Genomic DNA, 21,358 nt, shown 5'->3' with positions numbered 1-21,358 from the left:
TTGCCTGGAAGGCTTTTCTCTGGGGTACTCATTCACTTCCTTACCTCCCCGGGTCTTTACTCAAACTGAATCTTCTGACTTTCTCTTGCCAACTGCACTGGTTTGCTCCTCTTACATCCCTTCTCAGCCCTGCTTGGTGCCTTGGCCCATCTATCACTACAGACTGCTTTACTAAGGCTTCCTTGCCCTCAGACTTCTGATTGGATTCGGCAGGTGGAAGGCCCTGTCGAGAGATTGGTGGAGGGGGTGGGAAGAGAAGTAGGTAAGGGGTTTTCTTTGCTCCTTCCAGCTGGGCTGTGGTCTAACAGTGCTGCTGGGTTCCTCCACTTGCCCCATGGCCCCATTCTATGACTCCAGCTTCTGCCAGGCTTAGTGACACTGCCCCCACCCCATGCCCCTCTGTTCCAGGGTGGTAACTTTCCTGCATGCCAGTCTCTGTTAGTTCAACTCACCTTCCTCCCTTTTGTTCATAATCTCTTTTTTAAATTCTTTTCAGGTACCCTTTATGTTTGCTAACTCTTCTTGCCAGGACCCTTACTGATACCTCATCCTGTCTAAACTTTCAACTCCATTAGCACTTGCTATCCCCCTACCTTGCTTTATTTTTCTCTTTGTCACATATAAAACTTCCTATATATGTATGTGTAGTTGATTGTGTGCCTCTTCTATTAGAATACAAACTCCATGAAGGAGTTTAATTAATTTAATTAATTTCAGGTGTACATCACTATATTTCAACTTAGGTATAAACTGCATTGTGTTCAGCACCAAAAGTCTAGTTTCTGTCCATCATCATGTACATGTGCCCCTTTACCCCTTTTGCCCTTCCTCTCTGGTAACCACCAATCTGTTCTCCATATCTGTCTGTTTGTTTATCTTCCACGTATGAGTGTTGTCATCCAGTAATTGGTAGTTGTCTTTCTCCGTCCGACTTACTTCACTTAGCATAATACCCTCAAGGTCCATCCATGTTGTCGCAAATGACACAATTTTGTCTTTTATTATGGCTGGGTAGTATTCCATTGTACGTATATGTGACATCTTGTTTATCTGTTCATCCATTGATGGGCACTTAGGTTGCTTGCAAGTCTTGGCTATTGTGAATATTGCTGCAGTGAACACAGGAGTGTATATATCTTCTCAAATCAATGTTTTCATGTTCTTTGGATAAATACACAGAAGTTGAATAACTGGATCATACAGTATTTTTAGTTTTAATTTTTTGAGAAATCGCCATAGTGTTTTTCATAGTGGCTGCATCAGTTTACATTCCCACCAGCAGTGTATGAGGGTCCTTTTTCTCCACATCCTCTCTAACACTTGTTATTTCTTGAGACTCTGTTTTTAATCTAAAAACTCATTCAATATCTTTCTTCAATCCAGAAAAGTTGTTAGCCACTATCTCTTCAAATTTTGCTTCTGCGTTTTTTCTGTTCTTTTCTGCCAGAACTCCTCATAGACATGTGTTGAACCTTTTATTTTCTCTCCCACCTCTTAGTTTCTCATTCCATTTCTATTTTTCTGTGTTACATTCTGAGTAATTTCTCATATCTGTGTTCTAGTTGTAGTTTCTTTCTCAAGTAGATCTATTTTTCTTTTTAATCCTTTGACTTTCTAATTCTAGTGACTATATTTTTAATTCTAGAAATCTAGGTAGTGATTTTTAAAGTTTTTATTTTTCCCATAGAGATATGTTCTTTTATAATATATATATTTCTAATTTTACTTGTAATATTTTAAGCATATAAATTTAAAGCCTTTTTCAGAATGTTCTTAGATCTGAAGTTGTAGTGGAGCTAATTCTTTTGTTTTGTCTGCTAAACGTCCCTTGGGATGGACTGTTTTCCTCACAGTGAATTATAACTTTTTATTGAGAGCTCCTCTTAAGTGGGACTTGTTTTTCCTACCTCCTGGATCATGGACGTGTGCCTACACAGGAGTTGTGTCTCTTTTTCTGGTGAGGCTGTAAAGGTTTTCCTGGTTCTGGTCTAAGTGTTTTAAATTGGATTTAGTACTGTGGCACAGGCTAAGAGTTTCTCTCTCTCATGATTCCCACCCAGAGCAATAGGCAGAAAATGCCCTTCTTCACTGCTTCCCTGAGCCCAACAGCAGTTTCTCCATTTCTGCTTTCACTGGGAGTCTAGCCCTTCACAAGCCCTTGCCTCTTTGCTTTGTGAGACGGGAAGTCATGTCTCCACCCCTTATGTGGGTGTGAAAGCTCAGCTTTCAATCCCCTGGGTTTATGTTCCAGCTGACATCCACCTCTATCCTTGGCCTTCCTCACCAAGGCTTCACTGGCATATGAGTGTTGTATCAGCCTTGACTTTTGTTTTGGTTTCCAGCATATCTGGGATTTTTTTTCCCCAAACTCTGGTATATATTATTTTATTCATCATCTTTATGGGTTGGGGTTGGAGGGAGTGTTCCCCATCAACTTAGTCTGCCAGATACCGCAAGTGTCCCGTGCTCTTTCTAATATAAAACATATCAGTAATCCACAAATTGTATTATGTAGAATAATAGCAAACATATAGCCTTTTTTGGTGCAGTGTTCTATGTACTTTACATGTATTTATTTATTTATTCCTCATAACTCCCGTATGCAGTACATGTAACTAATATGTCCATTTTACAGATAAGCTAACTGAGGCAAGAGTTAACTTGTGTAAGGTCACACAGCTAGTAAAAAACCTAAGACAGGGTTTGATCCTAGGCAGCCTGGCTCCAGTGTCTGCGCTTAACCAATAAAGTTTCTGGAATAAATCAAGAATTCTATATTTACCCCTAAACATTTGATCTATGAACTAGAAAAGTTTACAGATTTATACCTAGATCTACAGTGAAAGGTGGAATTTGTTGAGGATAATCACATTAGCTTGGCCGTGGTGGTTGAGGTGTTGTTCAAGTCCTTATAGCCTTCTATTCAGAAGTTCAGGGGTAGAGTGGGACTGATGTAGAGCAGAAGTTTCCAACTCACAACAAAGAAATCCTCTTTATTTTTTCTGTCAGTTTTTTTCCTTCTCTTTTCTTGTCTGATTTTCTTTGTGGTGTTCTTCATCTCAAAGAACACGTCATTGACTCACACAATTTCCCACGCCTAAACTTTGTAGTCATCTTAACTTCTCTTTCTATCATACTTATTCTCTCTCATGTATCTCTCTATGTTGTCCCCTTTTCTATATCCCCCTACTAATACGCTTAAGTAGGCCACGGCCGTCTTTCCTGTAGATTACAGCAACAACTTCTTGTCTGGCCATGCTGCCTCCAGTTTTATATTCCATTTCCCTCCATTGAATGTTCTGCGAGTAGTTAGAGAGATGCCTCTAAACACAAATTGGATCCTGTCACATCTTTAACTGTAAGGCGTCAGTGGCTTAGGGTGTAATCCAAACTCTAACTTGACCGACCTTGACTTGTGTCTCCTCACTCAGCAGTCTCCTTTCTTGGCTCTTCCTTCCCTTTAATCTATGTTCAGCAGCACTTAACTTTTCTCATGCTTTAGGGTGTTAGCATGTGTTGTGCCTATGGTTTGAAACATTAACTTTTCCTCATCTTTTAAACATCGTTTCCAGAAATTTCTCTTTGACCTCTCTAAAACTAGCTTAAGTGTTCTTAATATGTGTTTCCAAATCACCCTGCACTTTTTCTGTAGTAGCACTAATCACCTTTAGTGGAACTCTATTTGCAGTCCTCTTTGTGGGCAGGCCCAGTCTCCTCAGTTCTTAGAAAGGACAGGAAGAGCAGGTAAAGGTATAGGCCACAGCATTCACTGCTGCCCAGGCCTCTTATACAGGGTACTGGAGAGGGAGCTTCTATCCTCGGTCCAGTCTTTCAGGCAGCAAGCTTAAGAAATCAAATAGATGAGACAACATGGTTATGAAACTAAGTGATTTTTTACTCCTTGTACTTCGCTCACAGTCTGAGGGGGAAGACAGCAAGCATCATGCCCTAAAGCTCTCAAGCATGCGCATGTAAGTTAATACATCATCAAATTTTCTCTCTCTTCACTTTATTCATTGTGGCACAGACCCTACAGCATTCCTCTCCTGACTTTCCTACAGGTAGAGCTCTCTAGGTCACATGTGGCTCAACCTTAATTCATATTTACTTCCTTGACTTGTTTGTCTGGTAAAGTTGTTACCATAAGGTGAAGAGCCCATTGCCAGGACTGTACAAGTACAGTCTGGAGTGATGCAAATCCACTCATGGCCTTTGATGGAGATTTTACTCTGTTTCATTAAAATTGATGTCCCTTATTGCCTCCTGATTACTGCCATAGTCAGATGCATCGCTTTTTTTTTTTTTTTTTTACCACAAAAGAGAATTCTTTATCTCATTTCGGCATTTTCTTTATTTCCTATGATCTTTAGCTTTGTCACTAGATAATTTTTGGACTATTTCTTCTCTCTCCTGTTTGAGTTTACTTAAAAAAATTTTTTTAAGGTAGCACCATTACCAGAAGGACAAGGGTAAAGAAATGAAATGCCCTTCATCCAGTTTTTTCTTTTAAATATCTTGTCCTCAATGATAGAAATATTTTAGTAGTTAAATGTTGAAGAACAGGCAAAATATTTTTTCTTGTGCCTCAAGTTAAAAGGAAAATGTAGTAAAAATTATCTATTTCTCTATCTGCACCAATTAGCCATCTTGTAGTGATAAAAATGAAACTGTCTTATATTTTAACTAAAGTACAATAACTTTTTTGATGTAAAATAAAATAATCCGAAATCTTTTGGATTTTCTGTACAAGCCGTGGGAATAGAATATTAGTTTCCCATTTTTTAAATAAATATTTCTTTTCTTTGTACAAAGCTCAGTGCAGGGTATTTGAGGAGTTAGAGGTTTAGAGTTTACAGGGTAACAGAGGTGGAATATGTATACAAGCCCTGTGTTTTCTATTACGAGTGGATGTGGCTGCTTTTGGAGTCAAGTAGAAAGGTCATGTCCCTCAGTGATCTTTAAGGAAAGCTTCATGAGGAGGGTGGCATTTGAACTTGGCCTTGGAAAAAAAAATGTTTTGATTAAGTGGGGAAACTTCTGAATATGAATAATTACTATTTCCAATATTCAGGAAAGAGGGAACATTTCAAACAAAGGTTTGGAGGCAGTAAGGGAGAGGAATATTTCTAGGAAAACAAATATTTCCAGGAAAACAATGTGGCTGAAACTGATTCAGTTTATGGAGTATCTTAAATGTTAGGCTAAGGAGTGTAGACTTTTTCTATATTAGAAGAACATTGGAGGCCATCTGTATTAGAGTTTAGTTTGTTAACATAACAACAAACAAGTATTTCTCCAATAGTTTTAAAACTTACCTAATTAAAATTTGTACAGTGTAATCATGAAAATGAGAGTGTGAGCTTTTTATACCTGTCTCTAAAGTTAAGCTTTTCACATATGATCTTCTAGCATCTTTCCTCAGGTCAAAAATGTTTTTAATACAAAAGATAACTTTTTTTCCTCAAAATTAACACTGTCCAATTATAGTAGGCCAAATATGGTAATATACTGGCCTTTTTGAATTTATTCATTACAGCTTTGTCTCTAAGTATTAATTGGCTAAAACATATTTGCAGTGATTCTCAGTTGGCAACTTTCCTAGATGCTTATTAGTTCTTTCTTTTTATATGACCGTATTAGAACTTCTTTATATAAGAAGCATGCCACTGTGAACTGACGGGTCCTTGATGCTCTGCACTGCACTAGTGTCCATGCCGAAGTCCATCAGTGCTTACATTGACCACTGTGCAAGTTAGTGCTAACTTTAAAATCCTCTGGAATACTAGATTGTCAGAGAAATTAGGGAACTTTTGAAACTGTTTTGGACAAAAGAATCTGACCCTCTCTTAATAATGGATTCTTATAAAAACTTGTCTTCGTATGTATTTCTTGGAATATCTTTTGAAAGCTTGCAGAATCAGTTTTATTTAAAAACTTATAAGTGTTCCTAAAAATTTATTTCAACATTTGTTTGTTTTATGCTAATCAACAAGTATCTAAAGTGTGAAATATCTAAAACATAGACAAAACTGGAGATGATTAAGCATATGATGGTATTTAATAAAAGAAATGCATCCATGAATGACTATGCTTCCATCTTCCTATGATTTTTGCCATGAAAGTGGAAAATTACTAGATTACCCAGAAAATTTATGGAAGGCAGAGGCTGTGTGTTTTTTCTTGTACATCTCCTCACAGGACTTGGTGCACTGCTCTGTGTGAGACATCTGCTGAGGTACTATTTAAGTCATATGGCATCTAGCATATGGTACTCTCTTTTGCTATTTTGCAACTAAGTAGAGAATAAATCTTCACAGTGTGTATCGAAGATGAAAAATAAAGTATGTAAAGTCAAATTTATTTTAGAATATAATGGTTTTCAATTGTTTGGGTGTTATTAAGAATAGCTAACACTAGGAAACTATCCCATAAGATGAAAAATAAGGTAAAATATCTTTTGTCCTTTATATTCAGATATTAATTTAAAGTTGTTCATACCTTCATTCATTCTGACCTTTTCCTTTTTTTACCACTTTTGCCGTATAGGTTTTTGAGTAAGAATTTTTCCAAGAAAAGGACTTTGCTAAAATAAATCACATTCGTATGGACAACTTGGAAATTTTTTTAAAAAAAGAATAAAGCAGAGTAATATTCACAATTTTATCACCTATAAATAATGACTGTAGATAATTTCTTATGTGTTCTTGGTAGATTTTATTTTCCTTTCCATTTCCCATTTGAAAATGTTTTCTTGTTGATGGGATCCACCTTTTTATGGCCTAATAATTGCAAATTGCTGGCATTTGGATATATTTGATTGCTTTTGTTTATTGACCTTGTTTACCATGTTTTAAGAACAGTGTTTTAAGTAAATCAAGATTATTTGAAATATAAATGATGCTACAGATTTAATTTTCTTCTTTTAAGTTACTTTTTGATGATCAGCTTTCTTAATGTTATGATTTTTATTTCATGGAAGGGACAAATGTAAAGGATCTTAATATATAATTAACATAAAGTCCAAAACTATTTCAACTAAGCACCTTTCTCTTGTATTAATCTGTACAGTATATGACATTTTACTTGTTTTTTAAGTGATGTGTCTGTATTTTGCAGCTTTCTCTTGGCCATGTTCTGAAGTCTTTTGTTTTAGGTTGTTCTTTTTTTTTTTGTAATTAGTAAGTGGATTAAGATTTTCTTTAGAAAACTGGGGAAGATAGTGATACTACCATTTCTTTGTTCCCAACTGAAACATACTCTAAAAGATACTGAACCACCACAGGGACATATTTCTGAGATTGGAAAAACCTATTAATGCAAAACATATATCCAAGTAAGAACTAGAGGAAGTTGAGTTAATGCTGCCTTCAGATACGTTAGCCATCATGTGAATTACAGAATTATTTTTGTCTCTTTTTAGCACTTTGCTTTTGAGTAAAATTACTTATTTAGTATAGAAGATCATAAAAATGTTAATGTTTTATATCTAGCGCTATCAGTTCTTGTCAGCAGCTTTTCTTAAACATTATTATTATTATTATTATTATTATTTTTTATAATTTTACTTTTTTTTTTTTTTTAAGATTTTATTTTTTCCTTTTTCTCCCCAAAGCCCCCCGGTACATAGTTGTATATTCTTTGTTGTGGGTCCTTCTAGTTGTGGCATGTGGGACGCTGCCTCAGCGTGGTTTGATGAGCAGTGTCACGTCTGCGCCCAGGATTCGAACCAACGAAACACTGGGCCGCCTGCAGCGGAGCGCGTGAACTTAACCGCTCGGCCACGGGGCCAGCCCCTTAAACATTATTATTTATTTCTGTAAACTAATTTTTTTAGTCCTGGTGCTTTTACTTGTACAATGTAGGCCTTTCTAGGACAAGGCTTTGTCCTTTCTTTTTCTGTACCAATCTGTGTGCTCTGAATACAGTAGGTGCTTAATAATGATTCACAAGGAACATACTTTATGCTTTGTTTAAGGCAGCTGGAAGGAAACATGAAGTTAGTAGATATAAAACTATGTTTGTGGTCTTAGTTTACTTGAAGGTTCCTTAAAATACCACTCATTTATTTTTTTATTTATAGAAATGTTTTCATTATTTCTTCAGAAAGTTGAAGTTGCCTCTGAAACTTCTAGAGAAGCTTGGTAGCTTTGAGTGATTGCCTTAATCTCTTCACTAAACAAAAAGGGGTAGGTAGTTCAGTATTGAATTTTTTAATAGTTGTTTGGGTGTCACACACTTGATTATCAGATAAGTCATTGCTTTCAAGTTGCCCAAAGGTAGAAGAAAATAGTTTCTTAACAAAGGAAACGAAAGCTTCATTTGTCACCAATATTTAGAACTTATTTATCCTTGATTAGTCAGGATGATTCTGAAATAACTTCTGTTCAGTCATCTAGTTTATTTATATAGCCACATTTAAAAAATATGTTTTAGAGTTGTTCTACTCAGGGTTGTTGTGACATCAGTAAGAGGGTTGTGAAAATATTCTAGAAACTGAAGGTCTTTATATGAAAAATATGTAATACTTGTATTTGGAAAATAAAGTCCTATCATACTTACTATGTGAACCCAGCTCAATGGACTAAATATTTGTGCTCTTTTCCCCTTGCTCTCTCCCATTCAAAAATTTGCCATTTGCTTTTCCAAATATGAGTATGAGTGGTATGCTTATCCATTAGGAATTCTTTTTCTAAGGACTGAAAAGTTATAAAGATGTGTTTTGGCTGCCTAAGCTAGGATTTCTCTTTTTTTATGGATTTTTTCCCCGTTTTTGTGATTTTAATGTAAGCCAAGTAGCTTTCTATATATATGTTTAATCTTCAATTTTTTAGATTAAGACACCAAGTTTATCATTCTTGTTATAATTTATTTCTACCTCTTGGTTAGAGATCAGGTTTTGGTAAAACCAGATAGATGAAAATGGTTTCATATATGTTTATCTGATAGGTAAAGATCTAAAATTGTATTTTCACATGATTAGAATGGAATCCTTGTGAATTCATACAAAATTTTTTAAATGCTATATTTGTTATGTAAACCACAAATTCCATATATTATTCTATTTGGAGAATAATAAAAAATATGTAAATAGTAATCTGAATTCATTTAAAACAAACTTACAGAAAGCCTTTTAACAGAATTCTAACTGTCGCAGAAAAACAGTTGTTCATCAAACATTTTAAATGATTGATTCTTCTAATGCTGTTTGAAAATATTTCTTCTCAGCATTTCTGTTTTTGGTGGTCTGCAGATTTCATAGTCTAGCTTATTTAAATGAGGAATGATTTAGTGATCTAAAAATATCTAAATAGGATGATAGCATTGCAGAACATTTTTGAATTGAACAAATTATGATGTCATGGGATTTGTGTAGTATTTAGTACCCTGTAAAATTAAATTTCATTCACATCTTTTATGTGGTACCTGATGGATGTATTAATAGCTTTTTTGTTTTAGCGATGTATAGTTTTAAGGCGAACAGGAGAGTAGAAGTAATTTAATTTCTAGAGAATCCAACTATGCTAGTTTTTAAACTATTTGCTTAAAAAATAGCCTAGGTAATCATCTCTCTGTGAAAATCTTGATGTGCAAGAGTGTTAGCATGAAGTTTTGACTACGTAACCTCTTTTAGCCTTTTAAATTTGTCATGAGGATTAAACAAGACAATGTAGGCAAAATATTTAGCATGGCTCCTGACAAATAGTAAGCCCTGAGGAAAAGTAAACAGTTATTCTTGTAGAATGCTCTCCAATTTACACTTGTGACCTCTTTTCTGTGATGGTATCTTGGAGCTTTTGTGTTTTTGACATTGGATTTATCTCATTTTGGGAGAGGTGTTGTTATCTAAAGAAAATTTCTTGTGTGGAATGATTGTGTTGTTCCATCCTTATTACTTACTATTTAAGTGATGATGGGCTATTTAGGTTCTCTGAATCCTGATATCTTCATCTCTCAAATAAGGGAGACCATATAGAACATCGTCAGGAGCACTAGTCTGAAAGTCTAGTGGGCCTCTTAAATGGCATTCTTCTCCTTAACCAATTGTGGGACCTTCGGCAGGTTTCAAGTAACGTGAAAATATATAAACACCTCAGTGTTGGGTATGGGGATTAAATGTATACAGTTGAATAATATGTATATAGTGCATATTAGCATATTACCTGGCACACAGTATTTGTTTAGTAAATGGCACTTATTGCTTCAAAGTTTTAGAGTGTCTTTAAGATTCCTTTTCAGTAATTCTGTGAAATATCAACTCTGTGAGGCTCTCAGTAGAGTCCATGGATTTCCTTCTGAGAAATGTGATTATAGACAGTGAAGGCCTAAAAATATTTAAAAGATAAATGGCATCATTGAAGCTAGTCTTTCAAATGGCTAAGAATTACAGCATAGGAATTTAATAGCTTAATTGAGGTCAGAGCAGAATAATTACATACTATAATGCCTTATTTATCTGCCATCATAAATTATATTTCTATTATCTGGAAATTTCATCAAAAGAGCAATCATAAGCTTTGAACTCACATAGACCTAGGTCTGATTCCTGTCTCTGCTATTTAATCTCTGTTCGCCTCAGTTTTAAAATACAGTCTCCTTTTTAAAGTAGTGACCAACCGAAAAAGAGAGTTTTGAAGAGTAAATGAGACCGTATGGGCACAACACCTTGTATGGTACCTGGCACAAATAAGGACCCACTAAATGAAAGTGACCCCAGCTCCCACGGCAGCAAAACTGGTTTTATTCTAATCTGTTTTGATGACAGTTATTCTAAATATTACAAATTTACTTCTTAAGCTAAAATTTTAAACTTAATTTTATCTTTTCTAGGTGCCTCAGGATTGTCCTTTTGTGTGTTCATAATTACTCAATGCCTTAATACAGAGATGCCTTCGGGGGATAATGTTCATAGGACTCTGCATTTTTTGACTAAATGGCCCAGCCCTGCTAGTGCTTTTTGAATTCTTTTTTGCTTCTTTTGGGTTTTAAAAAATTCTCCCTCTTAATTTTTAGATCAACTGTGTGCCTAGCAGTGGGATACTGATCCTTTCTGATTTACTCTTCCTAATCTCCTGTGTATTAAAAAGAAAACCAGATAACCAAACTTGGTGAAATTATGTCCACAGTAAGAATAAGCTGGCTCTGTATGAGAAACTTAGGGGTTTACAGTGACCACAGGCCATAGTTCCTGGATTTGGGACCTTCTGTTTCTGTGGTGTGTGGGTGTTCTTTGCTTATTTGGGGATGCTCTGATATGACCCAGATATTTTTTTTTTAAAGATTGGCACCTGGGGTAACAACTGTTGCCAATCTTTTTTTTTTCTGCTTTTTCTCTCCAAATCCCCCCAGTACATAGTTGTATATTTTAGTTGTGGGTCTTTCTAGTTGTGGCATGTGGGACGCCGCCTCAACATGGCCTAACATGCAGTGCCATGTCCACGCCCAGGATCCGAACCGGCAAAACCCTGGGCTGCTGAAGCGGAGCGCGCGAACTTAACCACTCGGCTATGGGGCCGACCCAGACCCAGATAGTTAAGGTTTCCATATGACCTCTACATAAATGAGGCATCATGTAGGCATATTTTACTTGTAAATAACAGTACTTATGTTGAAAAAATCTGCAGTATGTAAAGTAAGCTGCAACATTTGTGATTGACCTACTAAAGGGAAATTTACTAGATGTTTTTAGGGTGCTGTACTTTGGGAATATAGAATGGGAATGTTGTGATTTTTCTTTAACGTTGTTTGGGAGTTCCATTCAAAAGACTAGAAACTGGTTTCATGAATTATTTTTTCTGTAGTTTTCCTCACCAGAGGGTGGTATCAGAAGTGGTTAAAGTGTCACACAGAAGCCATCATTGGTGCCCTTCTTGTTCTCTGTATTATTGAGGTCCCCTTGATATTAGTCAAACCAGTTTTTCCAAGGTAGGAACTTGCCTATTTAAGATAAGTGTAAGCTCATTTACAAAATATTTTATACTTCCATGTTAAATCTCCTGACTGCTAAAGAGCTATAATCCAAATGGATGATTGGGATGATAGTGATGCTTAAGTTTATGGTATAATGGAAAGATTCAAACTTGTAACTGGAATCAACCAAAGGGTACTGCTATTCTGGACCAGATGCTGATGTCTTTGGAGACAAATCATACCCTCATGTGGGATTGTAACTCTATAAAGTCATGGTCTCTAATATTTATTTAGCTTCCTGTGCTGTTCAGAGTCCTTTAATCATTTCGTGTCCCTAATCTCTTTCATTTCCTAATGTTTCTATCATTCAGGCCTTCACCTGTCTTTAACTCGTTCACCTCTACAGTTTCCTTATCTCCTACTGTGAGCAAAATTCTTGGTTAAACACTAGGCAGTCGTTGTATATGTTATCAACTCCCTACCACTCCCTCACCCCAATTGTTATCTTTATTCTTTCATTTTGTTGGAGGCATCTCTCTCCTATCCTGCGTCAATAACAGCTCCTCTCTTCTTTTGAATTCTCTACTCCTTTATAGCTTCTATCTCCCTATATCCCTTTCCAATTCCATTTTTAAAAATGTGATACTTTCTGTTTCTACATCTTTATTCCTCAGCTAGTCCACTGAAACCATTCTTGTGAATACATATTTCCTTATTGCTAAATCAGAGGTCGCCTTTAAATGAAGTTGCTTGCCCTTTGAAGGATCTGGCATTTGACTACATCTTGCCTTTTGGAATTCTTCTCTGTGATTTCCATGGTGCCTACCTCTTCTGACTTCTCTTTCCTTTATAGCAGCTCCTTCTCAGTCTTCTTGTAAAGATCTTTTCTTTGCCTGTGCCTTGAATGTTAGTATTCCCTAGGTTTCTCTCGGTGGCCTTCTCACTCAGCATTCTCCCTGGATGATCTCATCTACTCTTTGAACCAGAAATCCATGATGATTCAGATATCTGCACCTTAGATCTCTCCTTAGCTATGAACCAGTATATCCAGCTGCCTTTTGAACATTTACATATGCTTATATCAGAGGCATTTGAAAACCAATGTGTCTAAAACTGAGTTATCAATTCAACTCAAAGATAGAACTACCACCTATTCAGTAACTCAAGCCAGAAACGTGGGAGCTGCCTTTGGTTCATCCTTCTTCCTAATCCCCACTCTTAATCAAGTCCTGTCCTTTTTACTTCGGATGTTGCAGTTGTCTATCTCCCCTCACTTCCTCTGTCCCCACCCAATACACAAATTCCCCATTGACACTCTATCAGTTAAAGATCTCAGGATTTCTCAATTGAATGACTGCCACTGTTTCCTAATCCCAGGTTCCACCCTTCAAAACTGGGTTAGATGTCCCTCCTGTTCCATGAGTTAGTTCCTTGCTATTGTAGCACTTATCACATTGTATCATTATATATTTACTTGTCTGATTATATTATTTACCAAACTGGAGCCCCTTAAGTAAGCAACTGTATCTTAGTTATTTTTGTAGCATCTGTGTCTAGCATAGTACTTGGCATGTAGTAGACAGTTAATGAATATTTGAATGAATGATGAATGTACAAGCTTCAGGGTCAGACCACTCAGGATCTAAACTCTGCTCAACCTTGAGCAAATTAATCTATGTTTGGGAATTCCATTTCTAAATCTGCGAATGAGAATACAAATGAGTTATTTTATGTGAAGTTCCTCAGTATAGTGCCTGGCACATTTTAGGTGCTCTGTAAATTGCCTTCTAAAACAAAGTAGACTTGTTCATTGTTTTGTTTTGCTGCCTAGTACTAGTTTTGTAAACTGAATTCATTCTCTAATATTCAGAGCCTGTGGAGAAAGATCCTGTAGCAAGGGCTCCCCCTTTTAGTGCCAAATGTGACTTCGAAATATAATATTTAATGATCAATTTAGAATGAAAAAGAAAGCAAACTGAACTTTCAAAGACACGTTGAAACCTCACTAACATTAATTCCAATTTTTCCGAGTATGGCCTCATCATTTTTTACATATTTTACATCTTAGTGCAAATACAGCCACCACTGTTGGACTGGTGAACTTAAAAGTACCCTAGGATCTTGTCAAAGAAATATTCAATTTTGTCCAGTATTACTCTGTTTCTTACAGTCTCAGGACAGATTTATACACTTCAGAAAGGTTTAAAACTACTATTGTAACAAAAAGTTATTTTTTTTTCCCCACTGGAGCCTCATAGTTAACCAGAAATTTCATTAGGCTGAACATCCCACTTAGGTGTAGTATGTATTTATGTGGTGGATTTTCTTGTCCTCTGAGCCTTTGTCTACCCTTGAAGCCTGGCTGGAATAAGAAACCACCTATTTCATATAAACAGGCTTCACATTAGCAGGATTAATATTGTTGTTTTCCTCATTGCTCCAATGTAGCCCAGAAAGTGTATAAAAAATAAATATGTGAAGACTACCCCAATCTTTGTTTTGGTATTGGAAACATTAACTCTTCAGTGTAAGCCTAAGTAAGTGTCAGTTATCTTCGAGGTGGAAGAGTCCAGAAGAGAGGCTTCCTCTGCGGGCTGGCCGTTTAAAAGTTGGCAGGGCAGCCTTCTCCCGGAGAGGGCTGAGCACGCAGCCCGCTCGAGGACCTCGCGGGGCTTCCGAAGAGCCCTTTCCTGATTTCCTTGCCCGAAAATCCCGGGCCGGGGGTCCGCTCGGAGAGGCCGTGCGCAGGCTCTCGCCGCCCCGGCGGGTCCCTACCTGAGCCTCAGCAGAGCGGGCGACGCGGGGGTGGGGGTGGGGGAGCGGGGAGGAGGGACTGGACGACGACAGCGGCAGCCGGAGCCGCCTGCGGCAGGCCATTCGCCGCGCCGCTCGCACTCCGCCCGGCCGGCCCTGGAGGCGGCTCTGCGGCCGAGCGCCGGGGACGCCGCGCGGAGCTCCGGCAGCGCGGGCGCCGGCGACCTGGGCCGCAGACCTGCTCGACCCCGCCGGAGCGGGGGCAGCCCCCGCGAAGGTGACTCGGGGAGACCTTGTGGTACCGCCCTGGGTCGCGCCTCGGGCAGGCTGGAGAAGAGGCGGAGGGCCAGGCCGAGCTCATTCGTGCTGGAGCTCGCCTAGGAGCGCGGGTGGAGCGCGGCGGCGGCGATCCCGGGACCCGGCCCAGGTGGGTGGGGGTGCGCCCGCTTGGGGCTCTGCGGGTCAGCCTCGGGCGGCAGAGGACGCCGCGGAGCGACGGGGAGGGCGGCCAGACTCGGTCTAGGGATGTGAGCGGATCCAAGCAGAGTTCAACGAAGGGAGCGGAGCGGAGTGCAGCCGCGGGCGTGCGGGGAGGGGGCGAGAAACTGGGGGACTCTGCTCTGCCTGCCCGGCGCGGGGTCTTCCTGCCGCCTCTGTTTCATCGCTGGGTGAAAAGCCCGTGGACCGATTTTTCGGCTAAATTTTGGTAGTAGGTCAAGTGGGGCCGAGTGGGAGGAGTAAGGCGGTGAAAGACATTATTGTCCTAAATAACCTTCCAAGTTAGTGATTTTTTGCATGTCTCTGCCGTGGCTGACATTGAGATGAACTTACCATCCGCTGTTCAGAGACCGCTAAAATTCCAAGAAAAGGAAGAGAAATGCATGAGTTGATTGAGGAGAGAAAGGGAAATTATACTGGGGTTGAGGAGAGGGGAGCTGGCTTTTAACTTTGTTTTGATTAAGGATTTTTGATTACTCATAGACTTTCTTTGTAGCCTAAACCAGTGGAGAATCACGTTCCCTAGCGTTCAGAGCATGTGGCTAGTTGTTTTGTGTTTTCTGTCGTGCTGGTTTTTTCTGGATTTGGAGAGAGGGTAGTAAGGAGGGGAAGATGCCAGGGAACACCTTAGTACAGCTTTTGAGAGTTATTAAAGCTATTAAAACTTTCTTAGTTTTAATTAGATTCAAAGACAGAATGAAGGCATTCATTTTGAAGACATAGCATTGCTTAGCAGGAATCTCTTTCAAAAGAGAAAAATGTTTGAAATGCATGTTGGTGGAGTAATGTGTAGGCTAGAATATGGGCATCTAAATATAAATTTTCTTTTCAATTTGAAGACACACCAAAGTTAATATCTGGTCCAAATAGTGTTTGATTTCAGGCCTGAAGCTGATGACTTTGGCAAGTTATCTTGGTTTCAATTGAGTAGATATTTAATCTGGATGCGAAGACTAGAGAGCTACTTCAGCCTTTGTGCCAGTACTAGTTTTACTAGCCTGGCTCATAAAGAAATTTGTATCACTATGAACACAATTGCATGACTCTAGTCTCTCCTCTTTAGATGGAAGCATTTTAAAGGTTAATTTTAGGGAATTTAATTGATGATGAAAGTTACCCACATAGTCTCTCTACCCTCAGTTCTGTGCCTTGGAGGAGGGGGGAAAATTTAAAAGCTTATTAGGTTTTCCATATTAAAAGCAAATGCCTATATTAATATTCAAGGTAGTATATAGATGCAGTTCAAGTGCATTTTAAATACTGTACATAAAATAATTGATAAAACGCTTGTGCAACATGATACTCTAAACTCTGTACAATTTATGACATTTACCATTTACATTCTTTTGAAAAGTTTTTATAAACTTATCATTAGTATTTCTGGCATTCAAATATATGATTGTGTTTGTCAGCTCCATGAGAATTATAGGAAAACTTTTAATTCCTTTAAAAATTAGAAATTTGGAATTTTCCCTTGGTCCACATTATTCAACGTTATGCCTTAATTTTTAGCTTTTGTATATATAGTCCAAAAATATACTGCTACAGTTAATTTTGGAAGCAGCTAGGACATAAGTTAAATAAACATGAAGTTCATGTAAAATGAAGCTGGTTTTCATTTTGATAACTTTTTTCAAGTTTTTGAACAAAAATGCATAAGGTTTTAGTTAGTAGCATGAAGCGTGTGTGTGTGTATTAGCCTTGATATGACCCGGGCTCTATCCTGGTAAGGTTTGTATCTCACAGTGGTGCTAAGACTGGAACCTGCATGGGGTTGTGTTTGTCTTGTATTCCTGATAGAGAGTGCAGTGTCTGACTTATACTCTTATCTGATGAATTTTGAATGAGTTATAGACTGATACAATTTTCCTCTCGTTTTAACTTCAGAGTATTAAGGATGTAATCCCTACACATTTTTAATAATATTCTACCATAAATTTGGTATCTATTTATGTAAAATTTCTTCCTTAATTCACTAAGTATTTACAGAATGTTTACCTTGTCAGATACTGCTATACCAGTCTGTCTTTGTAAAACTTAAGAGATTACTACAGGAGTCAGATGACTATAAAGATTCTTACAGAAGACCAACATACCCAGAGGGAACAGAAAGGGATGAATTCTAGCAAATAGTTCATTAAGACTAGAAGTGAGGGGGAATAACGAGAAAGTCAAGTCAAGGCGAGGCGAATAGCAGGGTCTTCTTGAAAGATTTGGTAAAACATGACTAAAGAGTTTGAATCTTATTTTGGGCAGTTAGAATCACTGAAAGATTTTAATCAGGGGAGAGATTTAATCAGATTTGCTCTTTATGAGACGGATTAGAGGACAGGCCTAAAAGCAGGGGACCAGGTACAGGAATTCAAGAGAGAGAAGATCAGAGTCTGAACCAAGTTGGTGACTATGGAAAAGGAAAGAAAGATACAGAGACTTCACAAATAAACAACATAAATAAGAGCTGATAAGAGATTAAATATGAGGAAGGAAGAAGGTGGAGTCATAGATGACTTCCAGGTTTATGGCATAAGTCACTGGATAGAAGGTGACTACAGTAGGGAACAAAGGGAGTAGGGGAGGATGAGTTCACCTTTGGACACGATGACATTCAAATGAGGTCATCCTTACTCGTCCAGTAAAAAGTTGGGAATCATTAGTATTGGAAGTCACCTGAATAAATGTGGTGATCGAAGTTGGAACAAATAATAATCACTTAGAAGTATAGTTTGAAAAAGTTTGAAATCAAAGGATTCAATACTATGTTAAAAGATAAGTGAAAGAAAGGGAGCCAGTGGAATGCACTGAGAAAAAGCAGCCAAAGAGGCAGAAGTCTGGAACAGAAGAGGCCAAGGGAGACGAGTAGTCCAAGAAGTTGAGATAACAACTGAAACATGTCTATTAGATTTGGTAGCCAGGCAGTCATTGGAGTCTTTATGAGAAAAGTTTTAGAAGCATGACATGGGAATAAACCAGATTGCAGTGAGTAGAAGAGTAAATTGGAAGTGAAAAAGTAGAAACAATGAAGATAGACTGTGATTCAGTCTTTGTAGACAGTCATAATCTGTGAATAATTGCAGTTTGTTCTTTTCTTTCAATCATTATACCTTTATTTATTTTTCTTGTTCCTAATGTAGTGACTAGGGCCTTCAGGACAGTGCTGAATAGAAGCTGAGGTGGTGGGAATCCATGTTCATCTCTGAGTTTTTAAAAAAGGCATGCTTCTAACTTCTAATTATTCACTGTTAAGCATGATATTTAATAAATAACACTTAACAGATAAATGAAGTTCCCTTTCATTCTTATATTGTTGATTTTTTTAATCATGAAAGGGTTTGAATTTTATCAGATGTTCTTTCTGCATTTATTAAGAGAATCATAAGATTTTTCTTTAGTTTAAGGTGACACATTATATTTTTAGATTTTTTCTAATGATAAACCATCCTTGTGTACCTGGTATAAACCTAATTTAGTCATAACATGTTATCTTTAACATTCTCCTCGATTTCATTTCTTTTGGACTTTAGCATCTGTTTATTAGTGAGATTGGCTTGTAATTTCCTTTTTTTGTTCCGCCTTCATCAGAGTTTAATATCAAGGTTACACTGACTTCATAAAATGAATTTGGAAGTATTTCCTCTTTTGCTGTTCTCTGGAAGAGCTTGTTTAAAATTAAAATTGTCTATTCCTTGAAAATTTAGTGGAACTTTCTTATAAAACTATCTTCTCTTTGTGAATTCTTTTTTTTTTTATACCACTAGTTAGATATATTTAATGGTTATAGAGCTGTTTTAATTTTTGGTTTCTTTTGGGGTCAGTTTTGACAAGTTGGATATTTCTAGGAATTTTATTCTTTCTATTTAAGTTTTGAAATTTATTGTTATGAAGATGTTCATAATCTTTTATTACTGTTTGTTAAACTTATGTTGAATCTGTAATTATGTGTTTCTTTTCATTTTTCCATTTTCTTTTTCCTAACATTTATTTGGCTGTTTCCAAGTAAATTTTGCTCTTTTTAAAATCAGACTCAAAGTCTCAAGACTTTGTTTGATTCTTTTTCAAAGAACTATCTAACTTTATCTATTCTATCTTTTTCTTTTAAATTAATTTTTATAGTTATCTCTTATCATTTTTCTTTGAGTTTATTTTTTCCCCTAGTATCTATACATTTATTATCCTCTGTCTCTTGAAAGTGGATAATTTGTTTAAAATTTGTTTTTTTCCAGATTTCAAGTTGTATGTTTCTTAATTCTGGTATTTTGTAATTCAGTAAATACCTCACTGCTAGCTTTATCTATTGCTTTGGTTATTTTACAGACTTTAATAATATATTTCCTAGACTCTTATCTTTCTGGGCTGAGGACTGCTAATGTATGTAGTGCAGAGTCCTGCTGCCCTCCTAATATTTAAAACAGCTAAAACTTTGGAAGGTTTTGACTACTTCCAATTTTTTTTCTCTTACTCAACTCTTCCTTGTTTTAACTGCTTGGCATTTCTCTCCCTTTCTTTCCCCTACCTTGCTGCTCACCTTTTGCGTTTTTTCCCCTCACAACTTCTTTTCTATCCCTGGGTACTTTGCACAGTGGAAGAAGAATGATCGTCATTCCCTTACCCTCTTCCTTCACTTTTTTCTTCTGTCTTCCTAATTTTCTACTCTTCCCCAGCCCCCTACCTCTGCAGTACTTGGAGAATTTTTCCACTCTTTGCTCAACATGGTCCATCTTGCTCTTTCCTTCTCCTCAGAACCTTAACTCCAGCACCAACGAGGAAAAAGCAGATAAACTGCATCTGATTTTCTTCAGATGCTCAAAGGTTCACCTCGTGATCTTTGTTATTCCTTGTCCGTTCCAATTTATGACAAAGTCAGGGAGGGTATGGGGAAGGCGTAGGAAGAAAGCATAGATGGTAGCATATGAACGTGCTATTATTTGGAGTCCTGAGGTAGAGGCTCCAGTATCAGTGACCTTTTTCTTGCTATATGACTCTGGGCAGCTTATTCCAAGGCTTCGCATTCCACCTTGGCACAGGATTATTAACACAGACCCCTTCTGTCTACTTCACGAGTTGCTAAGAGACTCAGATAAACTCATCAGTTTTATGTAAGATGGTCTTTCCATGCTTTATTTTCAGAAAAATACCTTAAAAGGACTTTGTGCTAAATACAGAGACAGAGAAGTAGAATAAAAGTGGTTTGTGGCATGGGGTGTTGGATCAAAGAACCACTGACGGAAGCAGTAGGTGGTGATAGGAATGACAAGAAGCACCGAAGTTCTGCCCAGTGGTTGAGGGAGATTCAGGGGAGGTGTCTGTCCTCTGGTGGACGGGAGCTGGAGACGTGGACACGCTACAGCCAGTTGCTGGAGACTAAGCTGTATATGATCTATTCCTTTTCCTATTTATTATTTGCTACATTTGGGACACTGTGCCTTTTTGAGCTTACTTGACAAATCGAGTTCACTAATAATAATGTTTCTGTGAAGGAGATTTTGTTGTTTGGGTTCTGAACAACTGAATTAAAAATGAATTTTGTGAATATTATTCTCCTTAGTAAAATTTCTTATTTATGATAGAAACGATTTAATTTTGAATATTTTTTTCATTTACTTTTGTTATTTTACTTTGTGATATGGATTAGTTGTTTAAAATCCCAAAGTCATAGAATCAGCTTCGATTGTAGAGCATCTAGTCTGTTGATTTCAAAGGTTTTACTGGGAGCTAAGGTATAAGACTGATGAGGTGCTAGGGCACCTCTATAAAACACAATTTGAAATGATTGATATGATTGATCTGTTCTCCTTCATTTTACAGGTAAGGAGAGTAGGGCCTGGAGAGAGGGTCAGCTGCTTCTCCAAGTGTATGTGGCTGGAGAAGGCTACACTTAGAGCTAAATCCAGGATTCTGCCTCCATATTTAGTGCTGAAGAACAACCCCATGATATCACACATGGTTTGAATTAGGAAAATTAATCCATTAGAGAAGACAGTCCACCTTGTTTCAAAGCTGATGTGGCCATCTATAAGCTAATTTCTCAGTTTGACAAAAGGGTACCATCTTTAGAAATAAGCAGATGGCTAAGAATATTGCAGTGGCTTCAGATTTTGCACAGAATACTCTATTCCAAGTTCTTGATAGGAAAGGCCGTCCATCTTTCTTGTGAAAATTTTGCTTAGTAGAGGTCACATTTTTGGAAGATACAGAATTCATC

The 21,358-nt window shown here is 37.5% G+C and overlaps 1 protein-coding gene and 1 pseudogene across 7 annotated transcripts in view; both read left to right on the top strand.

Moving 5' to 3' along the window:
- Positions 1 to 14,686, top strand: part of LOC139084890 (oxysterol-binding protein-related protein 1-like) — a 40,165-nt pseudogene extending 25,479 nt beyond the window's left edge.
- OSBPL1A (oxysterol binding protein like 1A) overlaps positions 14,565 to 21,358 on the top strand; it is a 114,218-nt gene continuing 107,424 nt past the window's right edge. The window contains exon 1 of one of the 7 annotated variants that reach the window (XM_070629827.1): positions 14,565 to 15,088. The gene's annotated coding sequence lies outside the window, so the exon portion shown is untranslated. Of the gene's footprint in view, positions 15,089 to 15,125; positions 15,371 to 21,358 lie in introns of those variants that run through there. The other 6 variants (XM_008533035.2, XM_008533034.2, XM_070629826.1 and 3 more) reach the window with 6 other exon arrangements.

The sequence above is a fragment of the Equus przewalskii genome, chromosome 7, assembly GCF_037783145.1.
Source record: "Equus przewalskii isolate Varuska chromosome 7, EquPr2, whole genome shotgun sequence".
Lineage (NCBI taxonomy): Eukaryota > Metazoa > Chordata > Mammalia > Perissodactyla > Equidae > Equus > Equus przewalskii.
Note: the sequence above shows the minus strand (reverse complement) of the source record. Positions and strands in the feature narration are given on the sequence as shown.